The 13,829-nt window shown below is 44.6% G+C and overlaps 1 protein-coding gene across 1 annotated transcript in view; it reads left to right on the forward strand.

Annotated features, from left to right (window-relative positions):
* Positions 1-13,829, forward strand: part of LOC135376219 (putative phospholipase B-like 2) — a 95,549-nt gene that overhangs the window by 30,154 nt on the left and 51,566 nt on the right. The window lies entirely within an intron of this gene.

Genomic DNA, 13,829 nt, shown 5'->3' on the forward strand with positions numbered 1-13,829 from the left:
TCTCGGTAGGTTCCTCTTGGCGGAACGATCCAAAGACACAACTGCTTCCAACAACGTTTATTTGGGGTGCAAACATGAGTCACAATCTATCCCAGGCAAAAATCTGGAGTGGGACCACTTTAAAGTGGTTTATTAGACAGGTCTCACTTTGAGTGTGGGACCACTTAGTGACTGGGACCAGTTGAAAGTGGAACCAGCTTCACGATGGTCCCACTTCAAGTGGAACCAGTGGAATTGATCCAGAGGTCCCCTCTGCTAAGTGGTCCGGGATCCGACCACTTAGCAGCTGGGACCACTGAATGCATGACCGAAAATAATGCGTAGAAATGCGCATATTGCTCAAGTAAATACCGTTTATTCTGCTAAAAGCCTACACTGAGCAGAGAGAAATAATCAATACATCTCTACATGCACATACTACGTAGTATAATTCTGATCACTCACTGTGTCTAGACAAGGCATATGCCTGACTGTGCGATGCACTCACGGACCACAGGGAGCTTTCGTTCGTTGGCCACCTCACATCTTGTATTGTCTTGGAGAAGATGACACTCCTGTTTTCCATGCACGTCGGCACATACGCCCCCTTCCTCGTCATCGTACGTTCGGAATCTTCTGATCCTGTTTCTCTTCAAGTTCCTCCTAAGTTTCTAAAATGAAACATCTAATTAGGCATCAAAACAACACGGTCATCACTCATACCTGCAAACATTCGCGACGTGCAGTCCGGTTGGCGTTTCACAGTGCGTTCTTGGCCCTACGCCGTTTACGTCTTCTTAGTGTCAAAACTCTTCCGGGAAATCGACAATGTGATGCATAGGAACCATTGTCATCGCATTGTCTTAGAAAGCGCACTAAAACACACGCAAATACTGCACAGGAGATATACCACCCTTGCGACGGCAACTGAAGACAAAACGAACTTGCTACTACGCGTCCAATATCCAACTGCCACCTGCCACCCTGCCACCCTCTCCCTCTCGCCTCTCCTCTCCCTCTCCGCTCTCGCCGTTTGAAGTTTGAATTTGTTGCAGTCGTGGCGTCTTCACATTCCATAAGCCTCTGCAATTATCTTTTCTTCTTTTTCGTTTTCTATCTACTAATTATTTAGCTTAATTTTTTGTTGTTCTTGAGACGTATTTTTTGACATTTCTCTAGTACCTAATACCTTGTGATGATATTCACCTTCGATGAGAATATCTGCGCGAATTGGAGTCAGTGATTTCCCCAGAAATTCATTGCTCGGGGGTGCCGATCTTTCAGGGGGGGGGGGTATGCTTGGTGAAGGTTCCGCTTACGGAATTTTTCTTAGACACGGAAAGAATCGTGGCACAATGGTGACATATCTGCAGAGCTTTCCCGTTATATTGGTATATGTTAGAACACAATACATTAGAATAGAGATTCATTATGAACGGCATTTCAACATTAAGAATCATAATGACACGACCGACAAAGAAAAAAGACTAGCACCTTGTCTCACGAAGCTCAATGAATACCTGTCAACCAACGGTGAAAACCTTACACGAAAAAAGCAGAATACCTCGCTTGATTGAGTTGGGCGTTAATGGTTCTTCATGATCCACATTGAGTTTGCGTGCCCGCACGCATTTTTGCTCGTATATGCGCGCAATATATGCATATTGAAAGTAGTAATGTATCAGCTCAAGTATCCGGAAACTCACATCTTCGCCTGGACGCCATTAATTAGCAATTAGAGCTAATTGGGACCCCCCCACATTAATCAGGACCCACCAGGGAGTCATTACACTAATTGGGGATCATCTAAGACACGTCCAGACCACTATGTGAGTTTCCGGCTACTTGAGCTGATAAAAAAAAAAAAAATAGATAGAGATAGAGTGGAGAGAACGAGTTTAGTTGAAGATCAACGAAGCCATCTTGTAGAAAGCGGTCCGGAACGGCCGCTGACTGTCGCTGGGCGACGGAGCACGGAGGCAGGTTGCAAAGCATCACAGCACCAGTTCCGGACATCCTGTGACGTCAGCTGTGACGTCATCATGGCATGTCTGGGCAAGTTAGGACAGCTCTGAACATGCAAGGAGAAAAACACTCGTAATACAGAGGCTGGGAAAGCAAGAGTACGCAAACCATCAATAGCTAACAACAAAATAGAACTAGTTACACAACAACAAATGATCCCACCACAACAGGAGCGCAGAACCATGCGACTGCTCCATCCGAGAGGCAGGCAGAAACTGACTCGTAATGGTTTTTGTCCTGTATAAACCCCGCAGCTGCACCCCCTAGCGGTTACTTTCTCAACTAATCTCACAACAAAATTATTAAGAATCACGCCAGCGCTACTCCCGGTCCCAAGGCAGAAGATGATAGAAAATGGCGGGAATGCCCGGACAACAGCAACCAGCACCCGACGTGCACGGGCACGAAAATCGCAAACAAAGCGGGAACAAAGTTGGCGAAAGCATTAGTTACACAACAAATCACCTCACCACAGTAGGAGCACAGACCGATGCGACTGCTCTCGTCGACAGCCATGGATCAAGTGACGACGGAGCGAACGACCGCACGTCTTCTCCCAACGAGAGCCAGAGGTGGACTGACGTAAGCGCCACTCTACGGGTGCTACGCATGCGCGCGCTCGTAGCGCCCTCTGCGCGCTCCTACCGCCACCTGCGAGAGGCTAAGAGAGAAGAGCATTCCTGCGCCCCCTGCTGGCCGTTCTCATTGGTCGTGAGGCTAAGAGAGAAGAGCATTCCTGCGCCCCCTGCTGGCCGTTCTCATTGGTCGTGACGTCATCCTATTGTCTCAGGGCTACCCTGTTTTTTCCACTAATGCTCCTTTGGTCAATCTGCAATGAAGCCACAGTATGACGTCATCATGCACCTGCGTGGCTCAAGGACGCGTACGTTCTAGACAGGGGACCTATTATTTATTGAATCACTATCCCATGATTATTTCCTTTATTCTTCTATAACGATTGAATAGGAAACTATTGCAGAAGAGCACCATGCATGAAAGCTCATCGTAGGAATTCCAAAGTCTTACTAAATGAGACTTGCAAAAGAACAAAATATCCTAACACGTAACTCCATCAACGGCAAATAAGAGGACTAGGTACTCAACAAATCAACAAAGAGTAAGGGTAAACAGGAGCGCAGAACTCAGGGCAGCACTATCGTCAAGGCAACAACGTTCCTTGTCAAAAATAAAAAAATAAAAAACGTCAACACACGAAAGCATGCATATCGGGGCATGTCAGAACACGTCAGCACAAATTGTACGACTGCTGGGCAACAGAGGAAAACAAACAAACACTTGAACAGAGTGAAAAAGACACTCACCATCATTTTTCCCGTTCACAGCATTCCCTCATTGTAAATCCACTCGTTACAAAATCCACCTGCATCGTCGAACACCATTCACCAGTGACGAACCACACATCCGCACCCCATCAGAGGCAGACATAACCCCACCGAAGCTACGCTCTTCCACTGACGGCCAACGCCAGGAGCAGAATTTGCGTGTCGAGACCCGTCAGTGTCGAAGAGAGAAGTGAAACCTTGCGCCCCCTGCAGGCCGTTCTCATTGGTCGTGACGTCATCCTATTGTCTCAGGGCTACACAGTTTTTTTCCACTAATGCTCCTCTAGACAAGGTCAACCTGAAACAATAGTCTCTCGGTATGCGGTCATCATGCATGTGCGTGGCTCAAGGACGCGTACGCTCTAGACAGGGCACCTGTTATTTATTGAATCACTATCCCTAGATTATTTCCTTTATTCTACTATAATGATTGCGTAGGGAACTATTGCAGAAAAACACCATAGACAAGAGGAGATTGTAGCATTTCATTCCCAAAGTCTTACTGTACAGGAAAAAAAAAATGGTTCAGGAAGACATAAAGTCACACACCTGTCCCCCTCGCGGTTACTCTCTGAACTAAATGAATCGCAAAATTATTAAGAATTGCTCTACTCCCATTCAAGGCAGCACTATCGTCAAGAATATGCCTTGTACAAAAGGAAAAAAGCTACATGCAGAAGGAAAGCATGTCAGAACAAGCCCAGGCATGTCAGCACATGTTTGTCAGACAAGGGGGGGAAAAAGCGAAAAGAAACAAAGAAGGAAACCAGCATCAAACTATTTCTTCTTATTCAAAAACAGTGCTCATCATAAATCTGCCCAGGACAATACACACTATTTTTCTATTGCCACACTTTTTTCCAGTAACGGTCAATGCATTGCTACAGACTGCGTGACGTCATCACATCCTGTCTGAAGAAGAAGACACCGGCAAATACTCCTATTATTTATTGAATCGCAAGATTATTTCCTTTGTCCTACTCTTAATGACATTGATTCTCTCATTAAAATTCAACAAAAAGCACCCCGCATATTAACGATTTTCACCCCAAAGGCTCATCATGGTCATTAGAATTACAGTAAACTGCCACTGCTCTTTTAAAATAATAAGTGAGACCACTCAACATCACCTCCAGGCTTATGTAATACATCACCCTTTCTATGCTCATACATTCGTTGTCTGAGGCTACATCTGCGAGCAAAAAAGGCGCGGAAGCCGGGTGGGCAAAGTTCCATTCGCGCATTGCGAGCAAAAAGGCGCGAAAGCACAAGACAGAACGCCTTTACGGGAACACGATAGCATTCCTATACTATATTAATGATTATTGCATTGCAGTTTAGAAAAACTACAACTAAACTATAATTTTAGGAGCCCAACTTTCTATGGAAACTATAATTGCCCTATTACTTGGATCGCTACTAATGAAGCGCTCCAATTTTTTCTCTCTTCCCATTTCAGCCTTGTCATGCAGGGAAGCAGACTCATATCAAAAATAATTAATTTACACTGAGGGTGCCGTGCTTCAGGAATTCCTATCCTGCGCTCAGATGCAAGCATTTCTTCACGGATACCTTTAACAGCTGACTTCCTCACATATCGAACACCCAACAACATCAAACAAACAATCAGAGAAACCCTCTTCTCAGCTGCACCATGCGACTTTCTTCTGCGTAAAATCGGTGATTTGAAGAAGAGAGCAGCGAAAAATTGCGCGCGCTTGTGCTCGACCTGAAGCATATGCCAATAAACCAAGAAAAAGGCACTCATGTCTGGTATCTGATAGTGCCACATACACAGACGCATTGCCCTTGCGTAAAGAAAGCACAGGACACGGATACACAAATTTCCTTAGGTGAGCAGGGAAAAGGCTTAAGACCACAGGTCACGACACATCGCCACGCGGCTAGCACAACATGACACCAACAAGATACTAGCAGCGGGAAGAACTGCAACACTGCTAAACAAGTCCAGACATGCCACGATGGCGTCACAAATCAGGAAGAAAAAAAAAAGAAAAAAAAGCACACGCACGCACGCACAGAGGACAACGGATTAAACACACGGTGCGCTCAGGAATAATCGTAGCGTCACCGCACATCGCTACGAAGCTAAACGTCTAACACAAGACGACACCAACAAGATATTAGCGAAGGGTAAAAATTGCAACACTACCGATCAAGTCCAGACATGCGACATCGCATACAAAACACTGCTCATCGGGGAAAAGGCCTAAGCCTGCGACGGATCATCATAGAGCGTACACAACTTCATTTTTTTCTATTTTGCGTAAACTAAACGCGGTCTGCTTGGAAAACGACGTACAAATTTTCTTAAGGAGCAGAGAAATATTTCTACTCCGTGCTGAGATACCAGCATTTCTGCTCAAAAACCTGCAAAATTAAGCACTGCTTACTTCGTCAAGATATCGAACAAAATCAAACAAACAACCCCACTTCCACTGGTAGAACACTATTCAGCTTTTACGCAGGAGGCTTTCTTCTACATAAAAGTAGAGAAAATAAGAAAAAGAGCAGCGAAATATTACACGCACTTTTGCTTGACTTAAAAAACCTGAAGCATATGCCAATAAACCAAGAAAAAGACACTCATGTCTGGTATATGATAGTGCCGCATACACAGACGCATTACCCTTGCGTAAAGAAAGCACAGGACAGGGATACACAAATTTCCTTCAGTGAGCAGGGAAAAGGCTTAAGCCGTACCGCCTAGGAATAATCGGAGAATCACCGCTTATCGCTACGCGACTAGCACAACATGACAGCAACAAGATATCAGCGAAGGGTAAAAATTGCAGCAAGAAAGACACTACTGAACAAGTCTAGACATGCGACATCGAATGCCAAAACACTGGTGATCGGGGAAAAGGGCTAAGCCTGCGGCGGATCATCATAGAGCATACATAAGTTCATTTCGCGTAAACTAAACGCGGTCTGCTTGGAAAACGACGTACAAAGTTTCTTAGGGAGCAGAGAAATATAGCAATTTCTACTCCGTGCTCAGATACCAGCATTTCTGCTGAAAAACCTGCAAAATTAAGCACTGCTTACTTCATCAAGATATCGAACACCCAACAAAATCAAACAAACAACCCCACTTCCACTGATAGAACACTATTCAGCTTTTACGCAGGAGGCTTTCTTCTACATAAAAGTAGAGAAAATAAGAAAAGAGCAGCGAAAATTACACGCACTTTTGCTCGAATAGCAATAAGAGAAAAAAATAAAATAAAATATCGACACACACGCTAATAAACTGTGACAAAGACACCCATTTCTGCTATCAGATAAGTATTGCATAATGCTAAATACTCATTTGCATTGTCCCTGCGTGAAGAAAGCACAGGGCAGGGATACACAATTTATCTTAAGCGAGCAGGGAAAGTCACTTCTACTCGAACAGCTTAATACCATAAAGTCAGAATTTTTGCAAAGCAAATAAAGCTTGAACAGCGCTACGAACGTGACAGACACATACTAACAAACAAACAAACAAACATACAAACAAACAAACACTTCTATTCATTTCTATTGATAAAGGCGTAAACCACACTACAAGAACAAAGCACGCTGCTTCAGGAAAGCGTATCAAATGCATCGCAACAGGACCGGCTCTCATAAAATAGCCTGCCCAAAACGAAGACTTCACCAGGTTCGCGAGGTAATTCCATTAAAAACGCTCTCGGTCTATCCTACAGATAGCAATGCAAGCGCTGCTTCCCTTATTTTTTAAGCCACTATTCCACGCAATGGTACATAAATGTATCACTCGTGTCACATGAAAAAGCACACACAAAGAACTTACTTGTCAAGTGGGATCCCTGGTTCAGGAAAGCGCGCGCGCCCGCGCGCACACATACACAGACGCACACTCACATTTTCACAGTCACGAACACAAAGTCCACCACAACCACATAAATCCATATTATTCCTCAGGTCAATAATTATCCTACCATCGTCAAAAGATGGCTCACTCTTGTATGCGATCGCAAAGCGATAGGTCCTCGTTCCGGATGTAATAGGATAACGCCACTCGGCCGACGCGAACCAAAAAAGAAAGAAAGGAATGCGCGTTCCTATACCTCCACAAAGAAAACGGTGCCGTGCTTCTACGCAGCGCTCATCATACAGGAGTGAATTGTCTTCTTCGTTTTCCTTTTATTTTCTTGCACCCATATATTTTGCAAGAATACTATAGAGCAGAACGGACAAATGTGAACATCATTCGCTACACACTGTAGCTCTCACCATTTTTAAACCAAACCACTTAACATGTGTTCATAGGTCTTCACTAAATAGGTGAGCCGATAATGACTCAAAATGAAATGAAATCAAATAAAATAATCATTCCAGCATCGCTGGCTGCAAGCTTGGGTACCCTGCTTGGGTCTGCTGGCGCTGGAATAAAAGATTTATCGCGAGGGTACTACAATGGTGAGCTCTGCTGCTGTTTAAGTGATAAAACAGTGCACCTGCTCGGGGAAAGGGCTCGCGCGCGCGTCCAAACCGCGAGGCCCGCGTTGCGCTCGCACAGGGAATCGCGCGCGTCGCGTCCCGAGAACGGGTCCGCGCGCGGCTCGCGTGGGGCGCGGTTCGGGAGCACTGTTTTATCACTTAAACAGCAGCAGAGCTCACCATTGTAGTACCCTCGCGATAAATCTTTTATTCCAGCGCCAGCAGACCCAAGCAGGGTACCCAAGCTTGCAGCCAGCGATGCTGGAATGATTATTTTATTTGATTTCATTTCATTTTGAGTCATTATCGGCTCACCTATTTAGTGAAGACCTATGAACACATGTTAAGTGGTTTGGTTTAAAAATGGTGAGAGCTACAGTGTGTAGCGAATGATGTTCACATTTGTCCGTTCTGCTCTATAGTATTCTTGCAAAATATATGGGTGCAAGAAAATAAAAGGAAAACGAAGAAGACAATTCACTCCTGTATGATGAGCGCTGCGTAGAAGCACGGCACCGTTTTCTTTGTGGAGGTATAGGAACGCGCATTCCTTTCTTTCTTTTTTGGTTCGCGTCGGCCGAGTGGCGTTATCCTATTACATCCGGAACGAGGACCTATCGCTTTGCGATCGCATACAAGAGTGAGCCATCTTTTGACGATGGTAGGATAATTATTGACCTGAGGAATAATATGGATTTATGTGGTTGTGGTGGACTTTGTGTTTGTGACTGTGAAAATGTGAGTGTGCGTCTGTGTATGTGTGCGCGCGGGCGCGCGCGCTTTCCTGAACCAGGGATCCCACTTGACAAGTAAGTTCTTTGTGTGTGCTTTTTCATGTGACACGAGTGATACATTTATGTACCATTGCGTGGAATAGTGGCTTAAAAAATAAGGGAAGCAGCGCTTGCATTGCTATCTGTAGGATAGACCGAGAGCGTTTTTAATGGAATTACCTCGCGAACCTGGTGAAGTCTTCGTTTTGGGCAGGCTATTTTATGAGAGCCGGTCCTGTTGCGATGCATTTGATACGCTTTCCTGAAGCAGCGTGCTTTGTTCTTGTAGTGTGGTTTACGCCTTTATCAATAGAAATGAATAGAAGTGTTTGTTTGTTTGTATGTTTGTTTGTTTGTTTGTTAGTATGTGTCTGTCACGTTCGTAGCGCTGTTCAAGCTTTATTTGCTTTGCAAAAATTCTGACTTTATGGTATTAAGCTGTTCGAGTAGAAGTGACTTTCCCTGCTCGCTTAAGATAAATTGTGTATCCCTGCCCTGTGCTTTCTTCACGCAGGGACAATGCAAATGAGTATTTAGCATTATGCAATACTTATCTGATAGCAGAAATGGGTGTCTTTGTCACAGTTTATTAGCGTGTGTGTCGATATTTTATTTTATTTTTTTCTCTTATTGCTATTCGAGCAAAAGTGCGTGTAATTTTCGCTGCTCTTTTCTTATTTTCTCTACTTTTATGTAGAAGAAAGCCTCCTGCGTAAAAGCTGAATAGTGTTCTATCAGTGGAAGTGGGGTTGTTTGTTTGATTTTGTTGGGTGTTCGATATCTTGATGAAGTAAGCAGTGCTTAATTTTGCAGGTTTTTGAGCAGAAATGCTGGTATCTGAGCACGGAGTAGAAATTGCTATATTTCTCTGCTCCCTAAGAAACTTTGTACGTCGTTTTCCAAGCAGACCGCGTTTAGTTTACGCGAAATGAACTTATGTATGCTCTATGATGATCCGCCGCAGGCTTAGCCCTTTTCCCCGATCACCAGTGTTTTGGCATTCGATGTCGCATGTCTAGACTTGTTCAGTAGTGTCTTTCTTGCTGCAATTTTTACCCTTCGCTGATATCTTGTTGCTGTCATGTTGTGCTAGTCGCGTAGCGATAAGCGGTGATTCTCCGATTATTCCTAGGCGGTACGGCTTAAGCCTTTTCCCTGCTCACTGAAGGAAATTTGTGTATCCCTGTCCTGTGCTTTCTTTACGCAAGGGTAATGCGTCTGTGTATGCGGCACTATCATATACCAGACATGAGTGTCTTTTTCTTGGTTTATTGGCATATGCTTCAGGTTTTTTAAGTCAAGCAAAAGTGCGTGTAATATTTCGCTGCTCTTTTTCTTATTTTCTCTACTTTTATGTAGAAGAAAGCCTCCTGCGTAAAAGCTGAATAGTGTTCTACCAGTGGAAGTGGGGTTGTTTGTTTGATTTTGTTCGATATCTTGACGAAGTAAGCAGTGCTTAATTTTGCAGGTTTTTGAGCAGAAATGCTGGTATCTCAGCACGGAGTAGAAATATTTCTCTGCTCCTTAAGAAAATTTGTACGTCGTTTTCCAAGCAGACCGCGTTTAGTTTACGCAAAATAGAAAAAAATGAAGTTGTGTACGCTCTATGATGATCCGTCGCAGGCTTAGGCCTTTTCCCCGATGAGCAGTGTTTTGTATGCGATGTCGCATGTCTGGACTTGATCGGTAGTGTTGCAATTTTTACCCTTCGCTAATATCTTGTTGGTGTCGTCTTGTGTTAGACGTTTAGCTTCGTAGCGATGTGCGGTGACGCTACGATTATTCCTGAGCGCACCGTGTGTTTAATCCGTTGTCCTCTGTGCGTGCGTGCGTGTGCTTTTTTTTCTTTTTTTTTTCTTCCTGATTTGTGACGCCATCGTGGCATGTCTGGACTTGTTTAGCAGTGTTGCAGTTCTTCCCGCTGCTAGTATCTTGTTGGTGTCATGTTGTGCTAGCCGCGTGGCGATGTGTCGTGACCTGTGGTCTTAAGCCTTTTCCCTGCTCACCTAAGGAAATTTGTGTATCCGTGTCCTGTGCTTTCTTTACGCAAGGGCAATGCGTCTGTGTATGTGGCACTATCAGATACCAGACATGAGTGCCTTTTTCTTGGTTTATTGGCATATGCTTCAGGTCGAGCACAAGCGCGCGCAATTTTTCGCTGCTCTCTTCTTCAAATCACCGATTTTACGCAGAAGAAAGTCGCATGGTGCAGCTGAGAAGAGGGTTTCTCTGATTGTTTGTTTGATGTTGTTGGGTGTTCGATATGTTGAGGAAGTCAGCTGTTAAAGGTATCCGTGAAGAAATGCTTGCATCTGAGCGCAGGATAGGAATTCCTGAAGCACGGCACCCTCAGTGTAAATTAATTATTTTTGATATGAGTCTGCTTCCCTGCATGACAAGGCTGAAATGGGAAGAGAGAAAAAATTGGAGCGCTTCATTAGTAGCGATCCAAGTAATAGGGCAATTATAGTTTCCATAGAAAGTTGGGCTCCTAAAATTATAGTTTAGTTGTAGTTTTTCTAAACTGCAATGCAATAATCATTAATATAGTATAGGAATGCTATCGTGTTCCCGTAAAGGCGTTCTGTCTTGTGCTTTCGCGCCTTTTTGCTCGCAATGCGCGAATGGAACTTTGCCCACCCGGCTTCCGCGCCTTTTTTGCTCGCAGATGTAGCCTCAGACAACGAATGTATGAGCATAGAAAGGGTGATGTATTACATAAGCCTGGAGGTGATGTTGAGTGGTCTCACTTATTATTTTAAAAGAGCAGTGGCAGTTTACTGTAATTCTAATGACCATGATGAGCCTTTGGGGTGAAAATCGTTAATATGCGGGGTGCTTTTTGTTGAATTTTAATGAGAGAATCAATGTCATTAAGAGTAGGACAAAGGAAATAATCTTGCGATTCAATAAATAATAGGAGTATTTGCCGGTGTCTTCTTCTTCAGACAGGATGTGATGACGTCACGCAGTCTGTAGCAATGCATTGACCGTTACTGGAAAAAAGTGTGGCAATAGAAAAATAGTGTGTATTGTCCTGGGCAGATTTATGATGAGCACTGTTTTTGAATAAGAAGAAATAGTTTGATGCTGGTTTCCTTCTTTGTTTCTTTTCGCTTTTTCCCCCTTGTCTGACAAACATGTGCTGACATGCCTGGGCTTGTTCTGACATGCTTTCCTTCTGCATGTAGCTTTTTTCCTTTTGTACAAGGCATATTCTTGACGATAGTGCTGCCTTGAACGGGAGTAGAGCAATTCTTAATAATTTTGCGATTCATTTAGTTCAGAGAGTAACCGCGAGGGGGACAGGTGTGTGACTTTATGTCTTCCTGAACCATTTTTTTTTTCCTGTACAGTAAGACTTTGGGAATGAAATGCTACAATCTCCTCTTGTCTATGGTGTTTTTCTGCAATAGTTCCCTACGCAATCATTATAGTAGAATAAAGGAAATAATCTAGGGATAGTGATTCAATAAATAACAGGTGCCCTGTCTAGAGCGTACGCGTCCTTGAGCCACGCACATGCATGATGACCGCATACCGAGAGACTATTGTTTCAGGTTGACCTTGTCTAGAGGAGCATTAGTGGAAAAAAACTGTGTAGCCCTGAGACAATAGGATGACGTCACGACCAATGAGAACGGCCTGCAGGGGGCGCAAGGTTTCACTTCTCTCTTCGACACTGACGGGTCTCGACACGCAAATTCTGCTCCTGGCGTTGGCCGTCAGTGGAAGAGCGTAGCTTCGGTGGGGTTATGTCTGCCTCTGATGGGGTGCGGATGTGTGGTTCGTCACTGGTGAATGGTGTTCGACGATGCAGGTGGATTTTGTAACGAGCGGATTTACAATGAGGGAATGCTGTGAACGGGAAAAATGATGGTGAGTGTCTTTTTCACTCTGTTCAAGTGTTTGTTTGTTTTCCTCTGTTGCCCAGCAGTCGTACAATTTGTGCTGACGTGTTCTGACATGCCCCGATATGCATGCTTTCGTGTGTTGACGTTTTTTATTTTTTTATTTTTGACAAGGAACATTGTTGCCTTGACGATAGTGCTGCCCTGAGTTCTGCGCTCCTGTTTACCCTTACTCTTTGTTGATTTGTTGAGTACCTAGTCCTCTTATTTGCCGTTGATGGAGTTACGTGTTAGGATATTTTGTTCTTTTGCAAGTCTCATTTAGTAAGACTTTGGAATTCCTACGATGAGCTTTCATGCATGGTGCTCTTCTGCAATAGTTTCCTATTCAATCGTTATAGAAGAATAAAGGAAATAATCATGGGATAGTGATTCAATAAATAATAGGTCCCCTGTCTAGAACGTACGCGTCCTTGAGCCACGCAGGTGCATGATGACGTCATACTGTGGCTTCATTGTAGATTGACCAAAGGAGCATTAGTGGAAAAAAACAGGGTAGCCCTGAGACAATAGGATGACGTCACGACCAATGAGAACGGCCAGCAGGGGGCGCAGGAATGCTCTTCTCTCTTAGCCTCACGACCAATGAGAACGGCCAGCAGGGGGCGCAGGAATGCTCTTCTCTCTTAGCCTCTCGCAGGTGGCGGTAGGAGCGCGCAGAGGGCGCTACGAGCGCGCGCATGCGTAGCACCCGTAGAGTGGCGCTTACGTCAGTCCACCTCTGGCTCTCGTTGGGAGAAGACGTGCGGTCGTTCGCTCCGTCGTCACTTGATCCATGGCTGTCGACGAGAGCAGTCGCATCGGTCTGTGCTCCTACTGTGGTGAGGTGATTTGTTGTGTAACTAATGCTTTCGCCAACTTTGTTCCCGCTTTGTTTGCGATTTTCGTGCCCGTGCACGTCGGGTGCTGGTTGCTGTTGTCCGGGCATTCCCGCCATTTTCTATCATCTTCTGCCTTGGGACCGGGAGTAGCGCTGGCGTGATTCTTAATAATTTTGTTGTGAGATTAGTTGAGAAAGTAACCGCTAGGGGGTGCAGCTGCGGGGTTTATACAGGACAAAAACCATTACGAGTCAGTTTCTGCCTGCCTCTCGGATGGAGCAGTCGCATGGTTCTGCGCTCCTGTTGTGGTGGGATCATTTGTTGTTGTGTAACTAGTTCTATTTTGTTGTTAGCTATTGATGGTTTGCGTACTCTTGCTTTCCCAGCCTCTGTATTACGAGTGTTTTTCTCCTTGCATGTTCAGAGCTGTCCTAACTTGCCCAGACATGCCATGATGACGTCACAGCTGACGTCACAGGATGTCCGGAACTGGTGCTGCGATGC

Source organism: Ornithodoros turicata, unplaced genomic scaffold (assembly GCF_037126465.1).
Source record: "Ornithodoros turicata isolate Travis unplaced genomic scaffold, ASM3712646v1 ctg00001058.1, whole genome shotgun sequence".
NCBI lineage: Eukaryota > Metazoa > Arthropoda > Arachnida > Ixodida > Argasidae > Ornithodoros > Ornithodoros turicata.